Source organism: Pseudophryne corroboree, chromosome 6 (assembly GCF_028390025.1).
Source record: "Pseudophryne corroboree isolate aPseCor3 chromosome 6, aPseCor3.hap2, whole genome shotgun sequence".
Lineage (NCBI taxonomy): Eukaryota > Metazoa > Chordata > Amphibia > Anura > Myobatrachidae > Pseudophryne > Pseudophryne corroboree.
The window spans coordinates 640,646,685-640,668,098 of NC_086449.1; the positions used below are offsets into that span (position 1 = coordinate 640,646,685).

The 21,414-nt window shown below is 46.9% G+C and overlaps 1 long non-coding RNA gene across 1 annotated transcript in view; it reads left to right on the top strand.

Annotated features, from left to right (window-relative positions):
• Nucleotides 1–1,372: 1,372 nt before the first annotated feature.
• Nucleotides 1,373–21,414, top strand: part of LOC134935543 (uncharacterized) — a 128,576-nt gene continuing 108,534 nt past the window's right edge. Inside the window, exon 1 of the long non-coding RNA XR_010180235.1 lies at nucleotides 1,373–1,706. This is a non-coding gene — a long non-coding RNA (uncharacterized LOC134935543). The remainder of the gene's footprint in view (nucleotides 1,707–21,414) is intronic.

Sequence of the window (21,414 nt, forward strand, 5' to 3'; positions counted from 1 at the left end):
GCTGTGCGCTACCTTTATGAAGACTCAGGAGTCTTCAGCCGCCGATTTTGGACCTCTTCTCTCTTCAGCGTCTGCAAGGGGGCCGGCGGCGCGGCTCCGGTGACCATCCAGGCTGTACCTGTGATCGTCCCTCTGGAGCTAGTGTCCAGTAGCCAAGCAGCAAATCCACTCTGCACGCAGGTGAGTTCACTACTTCTCCCCTAAGTCCCTCGTTGCAGTGATCCTGTTGCCAGCAGGACTCACTGTAAAGTAAAAAACCTAAGCTAAACTTTCTCTAAGCAGCTCTTTAGGAGAGCCACCTAGATTGCACCCTTCTCGTTCGGGCACAAAATCTAACTGGAGTCTGGAGGAGGGTCATAGGGGGAGGAGCCAGTGCACACCACCTGATCTGGTAAAAGCTTTACTTTTTTGTGCCCTGTCTCCTGCGGAGCCGCTATTCCCCATGGTCCTTTCAGGAACCCCAGCATCCACTTAGGACGATAGAGAAATAGAGTTTAGGCCACGCAGAGATCCTCAGACAGGCTTGATGTTTATTGTGTAAATAGCAGTAACCGTAGTAACAGCAGTAGTAGCTGTAATGAGACCAACCAACAGTGGCAACACTGCAGTAATAGGTACTCACATTGCGGAGCTGGGTGCTGCACATCCATTTAGCACTGCACCACTAACACAGTGAAATGTTTGGGCTTGCGCATGCACATTGACTCTCCAGCAGCCATCTTGGTAAAAGTTGCCTGACCGGCTTCACTAAAGTACAGGAGGTAGCACCGCTGGTTCTACATAAAAAAAAAAGGATCACCTGATGGGCCACCCCCAGCCAGCGTGATGGTTGGGAAGAATGAACTCCAAAATACTCTGTGACCCGCTGAGAAAATAAGTCCATAATGCCTAATTCTCTTTCCTTACATGTTTCTCCGCCAATATGCAATGGCAGTTTCATCAGAGGATCCTCTGAACTTATTTTCAGCGAATCACCAAGTATTTTGGAGTTCATTCTTACCAATAATCATGCCGGCGAATCAAGGAACGGCAGGTATGCTAAATTATCTAACCAAGAGGTCTGCAAATAAACTCCTCTCCCGGCTGGAAGTAATACGTTGAACTCCTATACATGACAAGTGCAGCAGCATTCTGCAGAGATGGGTCAGGCATAACCCTGTGATTTCCAGCACTCACAGCGCCCTCCCTGCCCTGCCTCTTAGATACATTATCTGACCGCAATCAGGGCTTTGAATCCTACTACACAGCAGGGGCGTCGGAATGGGGGGGGGGGGGCTGCTCGCCCCCCGCAAAAATGAGGGAGGCGCCTATCCGGTGTAGTAGGGGAGCAGAAATACCGCTGCCGCACTTTACAGCTGTAGTGCAGCAGCAGCAGCTCACTCTACTCCTCATCGCCCTGCCTCACTGCAAGCTTACCTACCCTCCCGCATTCAGCTGGAGGCTCCCGTTTTTTAACGGCGCCTCACGCTGCCCCGCAGTTGTTGCCAGACCTCCCGGTTTTCAGTGTCTTCACTGTGAAACCCTGGACCGCGCATGCGCAAGTCCGGAAATGCCGGGAGACGGGTCTGCATGAGAGATGATGGACACCATGACGCGTTCGCTTTTTTACCCGGGATGGATGCGCTCTGAGAGAGAGTGGTCACCGCGGACACTTTAGCTGCACTGTAGCAGTCATTTCATCCTCAGTGCTGGGAGCTGTTGGTAAGGTAAGAGCTGGTGCATTCCTCATTTATCCCAGGCACTTGTGGAGTCAGCACCACCTACCCTGTCGCTCCTCCCCCCCCCCCCCCCATACAGCCAGTGAGCAGATCATTAAACGCTGACTGCTGGGTGTCTCTTCTCTGTGCCCATATGCGCCCTGGTACAGTGATTACCCACTGTCACATCCATCTTGTGATGCCCACCTGCCTGAGGCATATATGCTGGCATCATTAATCATTATGTTATAGTCCAAGTAGACAAAATGGGGGTCCCTGCGCACTGAGGTGGATAAGTGTAAGGATTCAGGTAATGGTGCTGTGGAGAGGTGGTCCAACCTCCCAGGAAGAATTAGAAACACAGCAAAGACAGAGCGTTCAATCCTTAATAGTATGGTGTAAATTATATAATAAGTGCCAATGTTAGTGCAGGCAATAAAGGTTACTGAAAATGTACAGATACACTTGCAAATACACAAGTCAAGATACAATATGGCGTAGATGTGTACAATGGTGTGTTTGAAACAACTACATAGTCACAGTATTATTATTGCCTGCATTAACACTATTACTGATTATATCATTTACACCACACCATTTAAGGCTGAGACACACGAGCCGGCTGGGAAAAAGCCTTGTAACGAACAGTGTGAGGTGTAGGGTCCTTTCACACTGCACGGCCCCAGCCCGGCTGCAGGGTTGCAGCCGGAAATATCCACTGGAAGGTACGGCTGCCGGGCCGTCTTTGCAGCCGTGGACCATGTGTGTAAAGGGGAGCTTTCACACACGTTTTTTTCCAAGCCGTGTCTAATGCTGCGCATGCGCACAGCATTACACACGGCTCAAAGCCGTTGTGTGTGAAAGACTCTGCTGGATGGCAAAAAGCCGGACGAAGGGCTTTTTGCCATGCGGGAGAAACCGGTGCGTGTGATACAGCCCTAAGGGTTGAGGATCCAGTTTTTGCTATTTCTCAAATTGTGGAGTCAATTCAATAGTTTTTTCCACCCCCCGCTGGACGTCTTTAGCAATGGCTGTCTATCAGAGCTATTCAATTGTTGTGCCGATCAGATGCCCATTGCCTGCTAATGGGTGTCTATTGTAGCAACAATTGATTAGCTCCAATAGACCCCCTTACCTTCCTGAATGTATAATGCAGCACAGACAGGGACACATCCCTGCGATGTGCTGTGGTGTCTGCTGGGACTTCTGCGCATGCACGGTCAGCTCAGACCGCACACGCACAGAGGTTACTTCGGGGGAGGGTTCCAGGGGAACCCTCTGGCTGGTCAGCAATTCGATGTGTAGCCCACAGACTACAAAGGGATGAATGACAGTAGCTGCGGAGAATAATATCAGGAATGCTTTGCTATTTTAACCGCAACCCATATACTGTGTGTGTGTATATATGTATAATATATATATATATATATATTTATTTCTGTTGCCAGCCCTGCTCCCTCACTCTCTTCCTGGCACACTCTCTCTCTCTCTGTGTGTGACACTGTCTCTCTCTCTCTCCCCCTCTCTTTGACACTATCTCTTTCGCCCTCTCTCAATCCCTGACACTGTCTCTTCCTCTCTCTCTCCCCCCCCAACAGTCTCTCTCTCTCTCTCTCTCTCTCTCTCTCTGAGTCTCTCTCCCCCTGACACTGTCTCTCTTTCTCTCTGACACACTCTCCCCCTGACACTCTCTCATCTTTCTCTCTTTCTCGCTTGTCTCTCTCTTTCCTCCTGATACCTGCTTTGTCTCTATCTCTCTCCTGCTCCCCTAAGGGGCATTGCAGTGACAAAACTTGGGGTAGGGGAGTCCTTTCAAGATTTTTTTACCACAAAGTTTTACTTATGCACCTTGCCTCTCACCGTCCTGCATCAGCCGCATTGTCATTGCCTATCCTCTCCCCCTCTCCCCAATGCCCACCATATTTTTGCCGGACCCCTGCCTACGGCCTGGGAGCACGCCATAGCCCCTGCAGAACCTTTCACATTCTGCTACTGATGATATGCCCCTCTTTCTCTCTCCATCTCCCTGTCGCCATGTCGCTCCTCATATATCTCTTTCCCATGTGTCCTCACTCTCCATCTCTCTCTCCATTTTTGTTATGACATATAACACAGAGGGGCCGACATTTAGTGATTTAGGGGCGCCAAACTGATATTATATCTTGCCCCCCCCCCCCACCTAAAAATGTTCTGACACCCGTGCTACACAGTGTGTCTCCTCATCACATATAGGGGGTAATCCAGTTTTGATCGCACAGCAAATTTGTTAGCAGTTGGGCAAAACCATGTGCACTGCAGGATGGGGGGGGGGGGGGGGGGGGGGGGGGGGTGCAGATATAATATATATTTGCAGAGAGAGTTAGATTTGGGGGGTTATTTTGTTTCTGTGCAGGGTAAATAATGGTTGTTTATTTTTACACTGCAATTTAAATTTCAGTTTGAACACACCCCACCCAAATCTAACTCTCTCTGCACATGTTATATCTGCCCCCCTACAGTGCGCATGGTTTTGCCCAACTGCTAACAAATTTGCTGCTGCGATCAACTCTGAATTAGGCCCTTAGTCCTTCTGTGCTGTTACCTGTAAAGGCGTTATAAGGTGGACAATGCTCATTGATTCTAGCACCAGGGATTTAACTTGCCAATAACAGGTGTACCCTAAAGGAGACGTGGACGGTATACTGTTTGTTACAAGCATTTAACAATTAGCCCTTTTATGCACATCAAAAGAATTGGATCCAGCTGAAATAAGGAAATTATAAACAAATGGTGATCATAACCACTCCTTATTCATTATAGGAGCTATAGTTTTTTTATTGCCATTACAGAGTAATATTGTATGTAATTTTTACTGTGCGTGTGTGTATTTTAAACCGTATAATTTTTATGGAAATTTATTAATATAATAAATTACTAATGCGCTCTCTTGATAAATTGATCTATTGATCTTATTTTTTTTCTTGTATACTATTGGCAGGACAGTACTGCTAAATTGGGAGCAGCATTACAATTATAATTATATAAAAACTGGTTAAGCTTGGTGGCTTGGAAGCGCTGGGACTTCGTTGTTGTATTTTGTAGCATATAATGTTTTATGTGGCGTAACGTTTCAGTCTCAGTTGGTGGCAGGAGAATTAAAAAAGCACCTTAAATTTATTTCACAATATCAAAGTCACCTGGGTGGGGAATTCAGTTAGCCACAGTAATTTACTGCAGGATAATTATCCCCTGGAGTTATTCAATTAGCTCCGAAGGCAGCCTGCAGTCTGCAGTTAAAGGGAGATCTTATTTTGAGCTTGAGGTTCAAAAAGAAATCCCTGATAACCAGCGTGATAACGTGTGTGCGAATTTATCATTGATTCTATGTGTGAATTAACAGTTGTTTAAATGGGTCCCGGATGAAAAAGGCACTGGTATTGAATAGCCCCAGGCGTTAAAGCCCGAAGTTACCAACCTTTTTCACCCCTGTTATATTAACGAGGCTAATTGAACCGGCGCCCCCCCCCCCCCCCTGAATCTTCTAGGGGCTATGGCGGCTAGCATCGCCCCATCCATTCACTTCAAATTTCCATCTCAGTCACATCTGCCCGGTGCAATTAGCCGTGAGTTGGCTGGATATTGCTTAATGCGACTATAAACAGCTACGGCAGCGACTTTTTGCTATACAGTGAGATGGGATGCAGTCAGTTTACCTCCAATCAAAATCCCGACATTCAAAATCCCAACACCAATTGACCGATGGTCAAAATCCCGACAAGGTCAAAATCCGGATTTTGACCATCTGTCAATTGGTGTCGGGATTTTGAACGTCGGGATTTTAATTGGAGGTATTTCATACCGATCCCAGTGAGATAATCTGTGTAAACTTCACATGGGTCTCAAAATGCGCAGCGGGCATTTTTCGTGTTTTGTGTTTTGGTTCAGCGGACGTGTTTTGGAGTCGGACGCGTTTTGGCAAAACCTCCCTTAAGAATTTTTGTCCGATTCGGGGTGTGTTTTGGATTTGGGTGTTTCTCTGACGTCCTAAGTGGATGCTGGGACTCCGTAAGGACCATGGGGAATAGCGGCTCCGCAGGAGACTGGGCACAACTAAAGAAAGCTTTAGGACTACCTGGTGTGCACTGGCTCCTCCCCCTATGACCCTCCTCCAGACCTCAGTTAGAATCTTGTGGCCGGCCGAGCTGGATGCACACTAGGAGGCTCTCCTGAGCTCCTAGAAAGAAAGTAATAGTTTAAGTTTTTTATTTTCAGTGAGATCTGCTGGCAACAGACTCACTGCTACGAGGGACTAAGGGGAGAAGAAGCGAACCTACCTGCTTGCAGCTAGCTTGGGCTTCTTAGGCTACTGGACACCATTAGCTCCGGAGGGATCGAACACAGGGCCCGACCTCGATCGTCCGGTCCCGGAGCCGCGCCGCCGTCCCCCTTACAGAGCCAGAAGCAAGAAGTTGGTCCGGAATATCGCCGGCAGAAGACTTCGGTCTTCAACAAGGTAGCGCACAGCACTGCAGCTGTGCGCCATTGCTCCTCATGCACACCTCACACTCCGGTCACTGATGGGTGCAGGGCGCTGGGGGGGGCGCCCTGAGCAGCAATATAATATACCTTGGCTGGCAAATCTACACCATATATAGTCAGGAAGGCTATATAGGTGTAAAAATACCCCTGCCAGAGATCCAGTAAAAGTGGGAGAAAGGCAGTTGAAATAGGGGCGGGGCTATCTCCCTCAGCACACTGGCACCATTTTCTCTTCACAGTGCAACTGGAAGACAGCTCCCCAGGCTCTCCCCTGTAGTTTTCAGGCTCAAAGGGTTAAAAAGAGAGGGGGGCACTAAACTTAGGCGCAGTATTACATATATATAAGCAGCTATAGGGGAAAAATCACTCAGTTATAGTGTTAATCCCTGTGTTATATAGCGCTCTGGTGTGTGCTGGCATACTCTCCCTCTGTCTCCCCAAAGGGCTTTTGTGGGGTCCTGTCCTCAGTCAGAGCATTTCCTGTGTGTGTGCGGTGTGTCGGTACGGCTGTGTCGACATGTTTGATGAGGAGGCTTATGTGGAGGCGGAGCAGGTGCCGATAAATGTGATGTCACCCCCTGCGGGGCCGACACCTGAATGGATGGTAATGTGGAAGTAATTACGTGACAGTGTCGACTCTTTACATAAGAGATTTGACGACATAACAGATGTGGGACAGCCGGCTTCTCAGCTCGTGCCTGCCCATGCGTCTCAAAAGCCATCAGGGGCTCTAAAACGCCCGCTACCTCAGATGGCAGACACAGACGTCGACACGGATACCGACTCCAGTGTCGACGACGAGGAGACTACTGTACATTCCAATAGAGCCACCCGTTATATGATTGCGGCAATGAAAAATGTCTTGCACATTTCTGATGTTACCCCAGGTACCACAAAAAAGGGTATAATGTTTGGGGAGAAAAAACTACCAGTGGTTTTTCCCCCATCTGATAAATTAAATGAAGTGTGTGAAGAAGCGTGGGCTTCTCCTGATAAGAAACTGGTAATTTCTAAAAAGTTACTAATGGCGTACCCTTTCCTGCCAGAGGACAGGTTACGCTGGGAGACACCCCCTAGGGTGGATAAAGCGCTCACACGACTATCAAAGAAGGTGGCACTGCCGTCTCCGGACACGGCCGCCCTCAAGGAACCTGCCGATAGAAAGCAGGAGGCTATCCTGAAGTCTGTTTATACACACTCAGGCATTATACTGCGACCAGCTATTGCTTCAGCATGGATGTGCGGTGCTGCAGCTACGTGGTCAGATTCCCTGTCAGAAAATATTGATACCTTAGACACTATATTGCTAACCATAGAGCATATAAAAGACGTGGTTCTGTATATGAGAGATGCACAGAGGGATATTTGCTGGCTGGCATCTAAAATAAATGCACTGTCCATTTCTGCCAGAAGGGGTTTATGGACCCGGCAGTGGACAGGGGATGCAGATTCTAAAAGGCACATGGAAGTTTTGCCTTACAAGGGTGAGGAGTTATTTGGGGATGGTCTCTCGGACCTAGTTTCCACAGCAACAGCTGGAAAATCAGCATTTTTACCCATGTCCCCTCACAGCAAAAGGAAGCACCGTATTATCAGGTACAATCCTTTCGGCCCCAGAAAGGCAAGCGGGTTAAAGGCGCGTCCTTTCTGCCCAGAGGCAGAGGTAGAGGGAAAAAGCTGCAAAATACAGCCAGTTCCCAGGAACAAAAGTCCTCCCCCGCTTCCGCTAAGTCCACAGCATGACGCTGGGGCTCCACTGGCGGAGCCAGGTGCGGTGGGGGCCCGTCTCAAGTGCTTCAGCGATCAGTGGGCTTGCTCACAGGTGGATCCCTGGATTCTATAAGTAGTGTCTCAGGGATACAAGCTGGAATTCGAGACGTCTCCCCCTTGCCGTTTCCTAAAATCTGCCTTGCCAACGTCTCCCTTGGACAGGGAGGCTGTGATAGAGGCAATTCACAAGCTGTATTCGCAGCATGTGATAGTCAAGGTACCCCTCCTTCAACAAGGAAGGGGTTACTATTCCACAATGTTTGTGGTACCGAAACCGGACGGTTCGGTGAGACCCATTTTAAATTTAAAATCTTTGAACACGTATATAAAACGGTTCAAGTTCAAGATGGAATCGCTCAGGGCGGTTATCTCAAGCCTGGAGGAAGGGGATTACATGGTATCACTGGACATCAAGGATGCTTACCTGCATGTCCCCATTTACTCTCCTCACCAGAAGTACCTCAGATTTGGGTTACAGGACTGTCATTACCAATTCCAGACGCTGCCGTTTGGTCTGTCCACGGCACCGAGGGTGTTTACCAAGGTAATGGCCGAGATGATGATACTCCTGCGAAAAAAGGGAGTTATAATTATCCCGTACTTGGATGATCTCCTGATAAAGGCGAGGTCCAAGGAACAGTTGTTGATCGGAGTAGCACTTGCTCGGCAGGTGCTACAACAGCACGGCTGGATCCTGAATATTCCAAAGTCGCAGCTGGTTCCTGCAACACGTCTATTGTTCCTGGGGATGGTTCTGGACACAGAACAGAAAAGGATGTTTCTCCCGGAGGAGGACAAGGAGTTGTCATCGCTAGTCAGAGACCTCCTAAGACCAAAACAGGTGTCGGTGCACCACTGCACGCGAGTCCTGGGAAAGATAGTAGCTTCTTACGAAGCAATTCCGTTCGGAAGGTTCCATGTATGGATCTTTCAGTGGGATCTGTTGGACAAGTGGTCCGGATCGCATCTTCAGATGCATCAGAGGATAACCCTGTCTGCAAGGACCAGGGTGTCTCTACTGTGGTGGCTGCAGAGTGCTCATCTTCTGGAGGGCCGCAGATTCGGCATACAGGACTAGGTCCTGGTAACCACGGACGCCAGCCTTCGAGGCTGGGGAGCAGTCACACAGGGAAGAAATTTCCAGGGACTATGGTCAAGCCAGGAAATGTCCCTACACATAAATATTCTGGAACTAAGAGCCAATTACAATGCCCTAAGTCAGGCAAGATCCCTGCTTCAGAGTCAGCCAGTACTGATTCAGTCAGACAACATCACGGCGGTTGCCCATGTAAACCGACAGGGCGGCACGAGAAGCAGGATGGCGATGGCAGAAGCCACAAGGATTCTCCGATGGGAATTCACGTGTTAGCACTGTCTGCAGTGTTTATTCCGGGAGTGGACAACTGGGAAGCATACTTCCTCAGCAGACACGACCTCCACCCGGGAGAGTGGGGACTTCATCCAGAAGTCTTCCGGCTGATTACAAACCGATGGGAATGGCCACAGGTGGACATGATGGCGTCCCGCATCAACAAAAAGCTAGAAAACTACTGCGCCAGGTCAAGGGATCCTCAGGCGATAGCTGTGGAAGCTCTAGTGACACCGTGGTTGTACCGGTCGGTTTATGCGTTTCCTCCTCTTCCTCTCATACCAAGGGTGCTGAGGATAATAAGAAGGAGAAAAGTAAGAACTATACTCATTGTTCCGGATTGGCCAAGAAGAGCTTGGTACCCAGAACTTCAAGAAATGATCTCAGAGGACCCATGGCCTCTACTACTCAGACAAGACCTGCTGCAGCAGGGGCCTTGTCTGTTCCAAGACTTACCGCGGCTGCGTTTGACGGCATGGCGGTTGAACACCGGATCCTGAAGGAAAAGGGCATTCCGGAGGAAGTCATTCCTACGCTGATCAAAGCCAGGAAGGACGTGACCGCAAAACATTATCACCGCATATGGCGAAAATATGTTGCTTGGTGTGAGGCCAGGAAGGCCCCAACGGAGGAATTTCAACTGGGTCGATTCCTGCACTTCCTACAGTCAGGGGTGACTATGGGCCTCAAATTGGGGTCCATTAAGGTCCAGATTTCGGCTCTGTCGATTTTCTTCCAAAAAGAACTGGCTTCCCTGCCGGAAGTTCAGACTTTTGTTAAAGGAGTGCTGCATATTCAGCCTCCTTTTGTGCCTCCAGTGGCACCTTGGGATCTCAACGTGGTGTTGGATTTCCTTAAAACACATTGGTTTGAGCCACTTAAAACCGTGGAGTTAAAATATCTCACGTGGAAAGTGGTCATGCTATATGCCCTGGCTTCGGCCAGGCGTGTGTCAGAGTTGGCGGCTTTGTCATGTAAAAGCCCTTATCTGATTTTCCATATGGATAGGGCGGAATTGAGGACTCGTCCCCAATTTCTGCCTAAGGTGGTTTCAGCGTTTCATTTGAACCAACCTATTGTGGTGCCTGCGGCTACTCGGGACTTGGAGGATTCCAAGTTGCTAGATGTAGTCAGGGCCCTGAAAATTTATGTTTCCAGAACGGCTGGAGTCAGGAAAACTGACTCGCTGTTTATCCTCTACGCACCAAACAAGATGGGTGCTCCTGCTTCAAAGCAGACTATTGCTCGCTGGATATGTAGCACAATTCAGCTTGCACATTCTGCGGCGGGACTGCCGCATCCTAGATCAGTAAAAGCCCATTCCACGAGGAAGGTGGGCTCTTCTTGGGCGGCTGCCCAAGGGGTCTCGGCTTTACAACTTTGCCGAGCTGCTACTTGGTCGGGGTCAAACACATTTGCAAGATTTTACAAGTTTGACACCCTGGCTGAGGAGGACCTGGAGTTCACTCATTCGGTGCTGCAGAGTCATCCGCACTCTCCCGCCCGTTTGGGAGCTTTGGTATAATCCCCATGGTCCTTACGGAGTCCCAGCATCCACTTAGGACGCCAGAGAAAATAAAATTTTACTCACCGGTAAATCTATTTCTCGTAGTCCGTAGTGGATGCTGGGCGCCCATCCCAAGTGCGGATTGTCTGCAATACTTGTACATAGTTATTGTTAACAAAAGGGTTATTGTTGAGAGCCATCTGTGCAGAGGCTCCGTTGTTGTCATACTGTTAACTGGGTATAATATCACGAGTTGTACGGTGTGATTGGTGTGGCTGGTATGAGTCTTACCCGGGATTCAAAATCCTTCCTTATTGTGTCAGCTCTTCCGGGCACAGTATCCTAACTGAGGTCTGGAGGAGGGTCATAGGGGGAGGAGCCAGTGCACACCAGGTAGTCCTAAAGCTTTCTTTAGTTGTGCTCAGTCTCCTGCGGAGCCGCTATTCCCCATGGTCCTTACGGAGTCCCAGCATCCACTACGGATTACGAGAAATAGATTTACCGGTGAGTAAAATCTTATTTTTTTTTCAGAACCCCCTCAAAAACCACTTAAATCATAGAATTTGCGGGTATTTTTGATCCTATAGTATTATTGACCTCAATAACCATATTTTCCACTCATTTCCAGTCTATTCTGAACGCCTCACACCTCACAATATTATTTTTAATCCTAAAATGTGCACCGAGGTCACTGGATGACTAAGCTAAGTGACCCAAGTGGGTGGCACAAACACCTGGCCCATCTAGGAGTGGCACTGCAGTGTCAGACATTATGGAACTTAAAAAAATAGTCCCCAAACAGCACATGCAAAGATAAAAAAAGAGGTGCAAGATGGAATTGTCATTGGGCCCTCCCACCCACCCTTATGTTGTACAAACAGGACATGCACACTTTAACAAACCCATCATTTCAGCGACAGGGTCTGCCATACGACTGTGGCTGAAATGACTGGTTGGTTTGGGCCCCCACCAAAAAAGAAGCAATCGATCTCTCCTTGCACAAACTGGCTCTACAGAGGCAGGATGTCCACCTCCTCCTCATCGTCCGATCCCTCACCGTTTTCACTGTGTACATCCCCCTCCTCACAGAGTATTAATTCGTCCCCACTGGAATCCACCATCACAGGTCCCTGCGTACTTTCTGGAGGCAATTGCTGGTAAATGTCTCCAGGGAGGAATTGATTATAATTCATTTTGATGAACATCATCAAAAACATTTTCTGGAAGTAACCTTCTATGCCGATCGCTGACAAGGTGACCGTCTGCACTAAACACTCTTTCAGAGTACACACTGGAGGGGGGGCAACTTAGGTAAAATAAAGCCAAGGGCAGGGGCCTCCAAATTGCCTCTTTTTCTTGACAGTATACGTACGGACTGTCTGACATGCCTACTTGGATGCGGTCACTCATATAATCCTCCAACATTCTTTCAATGGCGATAGAATCATATGCAGTGACAGTAGACGACATGTCAGTAATCGTTGGCAGGTCCTTCAGTCCGGACCAGATGTCAGCACTCGCTCCAGACTGCGCTGCATCACTGCCAGCGGGTGGTTTGGGAAATGTTATCCTTTTCCTGGCAGCTCCAGTGGCGGGAGAAAATGAAGAAGGAGCTGTTGGCGGGTCACGTTCTGCTTGACTTGACAATTGTCTCACCAGCAGGTCTTTGAACATCTGCAGACTTGTGTCTGCTGGAAAGAGAGATACAACGTAGGCTTTAAACCTAGGATCGAGCACAGTGGGCAAAATGTAGTGCTCTGATTTCAACAGATTGACCACCCGTGAATCCTGGTTAAGCGAATGAAGGGCTCCATCCACAAGTCCCACATGCCTAGCGGAATCACTCCATTTTAGCTCCTCCTTCAATCTCTCCAGCTGCTTCTGCAAAAGCCTGATGAGGGGAATGGCCTGACTCAGGCTGGCAGTGTCTGAACTGACTTCATGTGTGGCAAGTTCAAAGGGTTGAAATCATTCTCCACTGCGCTTGAGTCAGGTGCATTCCCCCTCCTTTGCCTATATCGTAGGCAGATGTATAGGCTTGAATGGCCTTTTGCTGCTCCTCCATCCTCTGAGGCATATAGAGGGTTGAATTCCACTTCGTTACCACCTCTTGCTTCAGCTGATGGCAGGGCATGTTCAGGAGTGTTTGCTGGAGCTCCAGTCTTCGGCACGCGGTGGCTGAATGCCGAAAGTGGCCCGCAATTCTTCGGGCCACCGACAGCATCTCTTGCACGCCCCTGTCATTTTTAAAAAAAAATTCTGCACCACCAAATTTATTGTATGTGCAAAACATGGGACGTGCTGGAATTTGCCCACTTGTAATGCACGCACAATATTGGTGGCATTGTCCGATATCACAAATCCCCAGGAGAGTCCAATTGGGGTAAGCCAATCTGCGATGATGTTCCTCAGTTTCCGTAAGAGGTTGTCAGCTGTGTGCCTCTTTTGGAAAGTGGTGATAGAAAGCGTAGCCTGCCTAGGAACGAGTTGGCGTTTGCGAGATGCTGCTACTGGTGCCAGTGGGCTGTCACAGTCATATAGTCCCTAACCTGCGCACTAAACGTTTAAAATCACCCAAAAGTGTATAGGTTGAGAAATTCCTACTTATCTCTGAAGTAATTCAGATCAGCTTGATGAGATTCGTTCCCATTAGTAGGATATAAATGGATATATAGGAATAAGAAAAAAAAGAGATGCTCCACATAGTGAAATATCATCAAATATCTCAAATGGTTATGCAGAAGGGGTCGTGATTACAGATACGATAAAACCCCTTTTCTCATTCACAAATAATAGATAATGGAGGCTTTACCAGATAGCGCTATTCTTCAAACGTGTAGAAATCAACTTTCTGTTGGTGTTATTTCGGATTCAGTACCCAAATTCCTCATTTATAACGCGGACATGTGGAAAAGTAAAATGATATCCCACATAGCGTAATTCCATAAAAACATAGATTTTATTACATGAACACATATATACATAAGACATGGAGGCGTTTACCAGATGGACATTTCAACAAGGGCATATAGATCTCAAATAGAGTGCCAGGTTCTGGATATCCTGGGGCTCTGCTCGATTGCCGAATTCTCCTGCTGGGACACTGAGAACACTTCTAACGGATGATCCTCCTATCACAGCCAACGCGTATCGAGCCTGAAGCTCTTCGTCAGGACATTGCCTGACGAAGAGCTTCAGGCTCGATACGCGTTGGGGTTTTTATCGTATCTGTAATCACGACACCTTCTGCATATCCATTTGAGATATTTGATGATATTTCACTATGTGGAGCATCTCTTTTTTTCTTATTCCTATATATCCATGTATATCCTACTAATGGGAACGAATCTCATCAAGCTGATCTGAATTACTTCTGAGATAAGTAGGAATTTCTCAACCTATTCACTTTTGGGGGGAATTTAAACGTTTAGCGCGCAGGTTTTCTATCATTCACAAAGGCAACACACGGCTTGACACCAGTTGTCCGCATTTCTGTTGAAATAATTTCACACTGAAGAGGTGATTTTTTTTGTATTTTGACCAGGCATGTCAATGGCCTTATTCATTCCACGGACAACAGGTGTCTCCCTGGGTGCCTGACTTACACAAACCACCTCACCATCAGAATCCTCCTTGTCAATTTCCTCCTCAGCGCCAGCAACACCCATATCCTCATCCTGGTGTACTTCAACAGTGACACCTTCAATTTGACTATCAGGAACTGGACTGTTGGTGCTCCTTCCACCACTTTCAGGGAGCGTGCAAATGGTGGAAGGAGCCACCTCTTCCCGTCCAGTGTTGGGAAGGTCAGGCATCGCAACCGACACAATTGGACTCTCCTTGGGGATTTGTGATTTAGAAGAACGCACAGTTCTTTGCTGTGCTTTTGCCAGCTTATTTTCATTTTTCTAGCGAGAGGATGAGTGCTTCCATCCTCATGTGAAGCTGACCCATTAGCCATGAACATAGGACAGGGCCTCAGCCGTTCCTTGCCACTCCGTGTCGTAAATGGCATATTGGCAAGTTTATGCTTCTTCTCAGATGCTTTTAATTTAGATTTTTGGGTCATTTTACTGAACTTTAGTTTTTTGGATTTACATGCTCTGTACTATAACATTGGGCATCAGCCGTGGCAGACAGCGTTGATGGCATTTCATCATCTCTGCCATGACTAGTGGCAGCAGCTTCAGCACTAGGTGGAAGTGGATCTTGATCTTTCCCTATTTTACCCTCCAAATTTTTGTTCTCCATTTTTTAATGTGTGGAATGATATGCCAGTGGTATATCTGGAATTAGTCGGCAGTAATGTCTGGAATTAGATACCACTAGATAGATACCAGATACCACTGTGACTGGAATGATGATGACCTATGCACAGTGACAGGACACTACCACAGCACCCTACAGCAGCAAGATGCAGCACAAAACACTGGACTTTTAGTCACCACAATGCAGCACAAGACAATGAGTAGTGATACTGAGCACTGATGAGGATACTAGAACGGACACTGGGCAGCGAGAACAGCACTGGACTATTGTACTGTAGTATCATATGCTGGTCACCACAATGCAGCACTGATACTGAGCACATATATTGAGCACTGTTGAGGAGGATACTAGAACTGACACGGAGCAGCAAGATACAGCAATGGACTATTGTACTGCAGTATTATATACTGGTCACCACAATGCAGCACTGATACTGAGCACAGATATTGAGCACTGTTGAGGAGGATACTAGATCTGACACGGAGCAGCAAGATACAGAAATGGACTATTGTACTGCAGTATAGTGGTCACCACAATGCAGCAGTGATACTGAGCACAGATATTGAGCACTGTTGAGGAGGATACTAGATCTGACACGGAGCAGCAAGATACAGAAATGGACTATTGTACTGCAGTATAGTGGTCACCACAATGCAGCACTGATACTGAGCACAGATATTGAGCTGATATTAGCTGATAATGGGCTTTTCAGGCAGAGAACGTAGCCACGTCCTCTCCGCTCAATCTACAATGCACGAGTGAAAATGGCGGCGATGCGCGGCTCTTTATATGGAATCCGAATCTTGCGAGAATCCAACAGCAGTATGATGACGTTTTCCCTCGTTCGGGTTTTGAGAGTAAGGTTGGAAGAACCAAGGCTGCCTCGGACCTGTGTAAACCACATGAAGTTCGGGGGGGTTCTGTTCTCGGTGAACAGAACCCACTCATCTCTAGTCTCAATAGGAGTTTATGCGGGTTTTAGTTTGCAGGCCCTGAATATACGGTATAAAAAGTTGGGAAAACTATTTTACTTTAAAAATGCTGGTACTCAGAGCAGAAAGTCTGGTGCACCCCTCCCAACTTGGACTTAATTATACACTTCTTTGACAGATTTAGGTCCTGATTCAGCATGGATTGCAAAAGCAAAATCTTTCTCTAATGGCCAAAACCATGTGCACTGCAGGTGGGGCAGATATAACATGTGCAGAGAGAGTTAGATTTGGGTGGGTTATATTGTTTCTGTGCAGGGTAAATACTGGCTGCTTTATTTTAACACTGCAATTTAGATTTCAGTTTGAATACACCCCACCCAAATCTAACTGTCTCTGCATGTTATTTCTGCCCCTCCAGCCTCCCTGCAGTGCACATGGTTTTGCCCAATCAGGCCCTTAAGTTTCCACAATTTGGGCAATAAAGACATATCATTTTCAGGTCATTTTCTTCAAAAAGCTCAAAATGGGTATAGTCATGTAGGACATGTATTTTGGGGCGACGTATAGATAGGAAATTATTTTTTACATTTCCAGATGAGAGCTAAAAAAGTTCTATTCCCAATAATTTTTTTTTAACTTGCTCAAAAAAGAATTAAAAATCACGTTACAGACTTTTTCTGTACCCCAAAATAATCTAGGCTTTAATTTGGTGAAGATCACTTGCTTACTAAAATTTTTCGACTGTTATTAAAAAAGCTCAAATACTTTGCTTGTGGTCACTTGTAGTCCCCTGTACTGTTACAAAGTGTTATTTGCCACCAGTTCAGAGTGATTTTCCCACTATTTCATACAGTTATCCCAAGTTGCTGTCTGTACTATTATAGCACAGGGGCCACGTTAAGCATTTTTTATTTGAACAGCAATTGTTGTGGGACTGCACAAGCTGAAAATAGGCTGTGATATGGACTTTAAGACAACCAGTGGTAAAATCGGACGGATCGCCTAGTCACTTCGGGAGTGCACGCCTGCGATAAGGGTGTCTCCATCTGTACTAAGCCTTGAAGAGAGATAAAGTGTATATGTGTGTGTGTGTGTATGTGTGTATATATATATATATATATATATATATATATATATATGTGTGTGTGTGTCTAATCAACAAAATGGTGTACAGGTGCGCTGGTCAATGTTCAGTTTCCACTTAGAAAATGGAAAAGAATCCTCAAGGTCATCAAAACACTGGGATATAGCACTGGTTTTCTAGCCTTTCAAAAAAAACGCTGCACCCCTCCTGTTGAAACTCCGGACTCCTGGAGTAAGATACTCTAGATACAGAAACAAAAGGAGGGCGCACATAGTGCAAATCACTTTTATTTAAAACAGGTAAAATCCCTTTAACATATCACTGTGACATAGAATCCACATTAAATGAATGAGACTCGTACCGAGGTTCTCACCCGTGTGGACTGGTTACCACATGATGTATACAAAGTAAATGCTCCAATCTCTCCCTGCCGGTAAGAGCTGTGCTGTACTGGGAACCGGGACCTCATACCGCGCCAGCGGTTTACAGGACAACGCCGCGGCTCGTTGGGACGCCAACACAGGCAGAAGGCACAGACCGGTGGTCAGCTTGGAGACGGGTACGTCAACAGAAACTACCCAAATGACCCTGGAGATTTTGGCCTGATAACATGCACACAAGTTGACACAAACGGGTTTGAATGGCTACTAAAGGTAACCATCCTCACCTGTGATCTGTTTCAGGGCCGGTTCTACACCTTATGACGCCCAGTGCAAAAGTTTCCACTGGCGCCCCCCGCGGCAAAATAGTTTGTGTGCGCAAAATAAATAAGGGCGTGGCCTCATAGGGAGGGGCGTGGCCACAGTTATGCTCCCAGTAGCTGTGCCCCCAGATTTGCTCCAAGTAGTTGTGCCCCCCAGTTGATTTGCCCCAAGTAGTTGTGACCCCTGTTTTGCCCCAGTAGTTGTGACCCCTGTTGTTTTGCCCCCGGCAGTCGTGCCCCCTGTTGCTTTTCCACCGGCAGTTGTGCCCCCTTTCTTTGCCCCCAGTAGTTGTGCCCCCTCTTTCTTTTCCCCAGTAGTTGTGTCCCATTTCTTTGCTCCCAGTAGTTGTGCCCCCTCTTTCTTTGCCCCAGTAGTTGTGCTCCGTTTCTTTGCCCCCAGCAGCTGTGCCCCCTCTTTCTTTGCCCCCAATAGTTGTGCCCCGTTCCTTTGCTCCCAGTAGTTGTGCCCCCTCTCTTTGCCCCAGTAGTTGTGCCCCCTCTTTCTTTGCACCCAGTAGTTGTGCCCCTCTTTCTTTGCCCCCAGCAGCTGTGCCCCCTCTTTCTTTGCCCCCAGTAGTTGTGCCCCCTCTTTCTTTGCCCCCAGTAGTTGTGCCCCGTTTCTTTGCCCCAGTAGTTGTGCCCTGTTTCTTTGCCCCCAGTAGTTGTGCACACAAAAATAAAAAAAAATACTTACCACTGCCCCACTCCTGCTTCGATCGCTGCTGCTGCTCCATCTGGCCGCCGGCTTCTCTCTATGGGAGGGATGTCATGACGTCTCTCCCATAGCAGCGCCGCACAGGCACTAGAGGTCAATACTGACCTCTAGTGTCTGTCGCTGGAGCCAGCTGCAGCAGATGCCCACACAGCCCACGGCGTCTGCTGCAGCCGGGGGAGCGGGGTGCGGGCAGGCGGCGGTGCCTGCGGCCGCGCACGCAGGCGCAGCGCCCCAGGCACTGCTTGCCCGCACCAAGGACCGCTCCTGATCTGTTTGCTTGTAATCAGTGTGTGTGTATAAAAGGTCAGTGAGTTTCTGGACTCCTGAAAGACCCTTGCATCTTTCATCCAGTGCTGCACTGACGTGTCTGGATTCTGAGTCATGTGGAAAGCAAAGTAATTGTCAAAGGATCTGCGGGAAAAGGTAATTGAACTGTATAGATCAGGAAAGGAATATAAAAAGATATCTAAGCAATTGAGAATGCCAATCAGCAGTGTTCAAACTCTAATTAAGAAGTGGAAAATGAGGGATTCTGTGGAAACCAAATCACGTTCAGGTAGACCAACAAAAATTTCAGCCACAACTGCCAGGAAATCTGTTCGGGATGCAAAGAAAAATCCACAAATAACTTCAGCTGAAATACAGGACTCGCTGAAAAAGAGTGGTGTGGTTGTTTCAAGATGCACAATAAGGAGGCATTTGAAGAAAAATGGGCTGCGTGGTCGAGTCGCCAGAAGAAAGCCATTACTACGCAAATGCCACAAAGCATCCTGCTTACAATACTCCAAACAGCACAGAGACAAGCCTCAAAACTTCTGGAACAAAGTCATTTGGAGTGATGAGACCAAAATTGAACTTTTTGGCCACAACCATAAACGTTACATTTGGAGAGGAGTCAACAAGGCCTATGATGAAAGGTACACCATTCCTACTGTGAAACATGGAGGTGGATCGCTGATGTTTTGGGGATGTGTGAGCTACAAAGGCACTGGAAATTTGGTCAAAATTGATGGCAAGATGAATGCAGCATGTTATCAGAAAATACTGGAGGAAAATTTGCAATCATCAGCCCGGAAGCTGTGCATGGGACGTACTTGGATGTTCCAACATGACAATGATCCAAAACACAAGGCCAAGTCGACCTGTCATTGGCTACAGCAGAATAAAGTGAAGGGTCTGGAGTGGCCATCTCAGTTTCCTGACCTCAATATCATTTAGCCACTCTGGGGAGATCTCAAACGTGCAGTTCATGCAAGACAGCCCAAGAATTTACAGGAACTGGAGGCTTTTTGCCAAGAAGAATGGGCAGCTTTACCATCTGAGAAAATAAAGAGCCTGATCCACAACTACCACAAAAGACTTCAAGCTGTCATTGATGTTAAAGGGGGCAATACACGGTATTAAGAACTGGGGTATGTAAACTTTTGATCAGTATCATTTGGGTAGTTTCTGTTGTCATTATGATTTAAAAAAAGAGTAAACACAGTTGTTTGACAATAAATGGCTTCACCCAACCACTAACCATGAGTGAAAGAAAAGTTTGTGAGTTATCATTCATAGTCTCTGACAAATGGCCAGAAAATCACAAATTCTGATGGGGTATGTAAACTTATGGGCACAACTGTATCTGTGTGTATATATATATATATATATATATATATATATATATATATATAAATCCTTGTTGTGCTTTAACCAAGTATTCCGTTTATGATATACCTTTTGACTGTGATTCAAAATATCACGCTAAACAAAAATAGTTTATTAATTATCTTATGCTGCTCCCTCAAATAGAAGCCCCTTGCCAATATGGGCCTCTTTTTGGTGAACAACAAATACAGGTAACTAATACAGGTAACAAGTGGAGGATAGAAGAGCTTCTTAAGAAAGAAATAACAGGTCTGTGAGAGCCAGAAATCTTGCTGCTTGATAGGTGTCCAAATATTTATTTTCCTCAAGAATATACAAATAAATTGTTTAAAAATCATATAATGTGATTTCCTATTTTTTTTTTCTTTCAGATTCTGTCTCTCACAGCTGAAGTGTAACTATGATGGAAATTACAGACATTGCTCATCTTTGTGCAAGTTGACCCACTTAAAATCGGTGGCTGTCCAAATACTTTTTTGCCACACTGTAACTAGATGACAGGGGGTGTATTCAATACCTATCGGGTCCTTTCCGATGGAAAGGACCCAACTGGTGAGTAGTCAATGGGGCGGCCAAATCTGACTGTCGGATTTGACCGCTCCTGACAAATGTCAGTGAGCTGCTGAGTGCCGGTCCGTGCTGCTGCTGCCATTGGCAATACTCACCCGTCCCCGTTCCCCAGCTCCTCCGGTTTCCTCGTAAACTGCTCTTCCGGCCACCTGTCCTGCTGCTCCTCCAGCCGCCTCTGCCGCTGCTCCTCCGTCCGCTTCACGCGTCTCATCTCCCCGGTTCCAACAATGTCAATCCGACTTTAAAAAAAGTCATACCGACATTGTCGGAACCGGGGGCCCAAACCTGTTGGATTTAGCTGCGGAACATGTGGATCCACGACTAATCCGACAATCTACGTGTTTTCCAACAAGTCGGGGATTCCCATTATTAAAAAAAAAATTAGTTGCGTATATTGATCAAACACATACATATGTGGTACATACTGTTTGTAAAGCTGGCTGAGGCAACTAAACCCTACACACTTAAATAGCGAACGTTCTTTATTTCAAAATTCCTGGAATTTCTGTAAAATACAGAAATAAAGTATTAATTTAGATAGAATTTGACAGCAGTTAAGTACAACTTGGCCCATATCATCACACACAAACAAATTACAAACATTTTTTTGTCGTGAGCCAGGAAAATTTC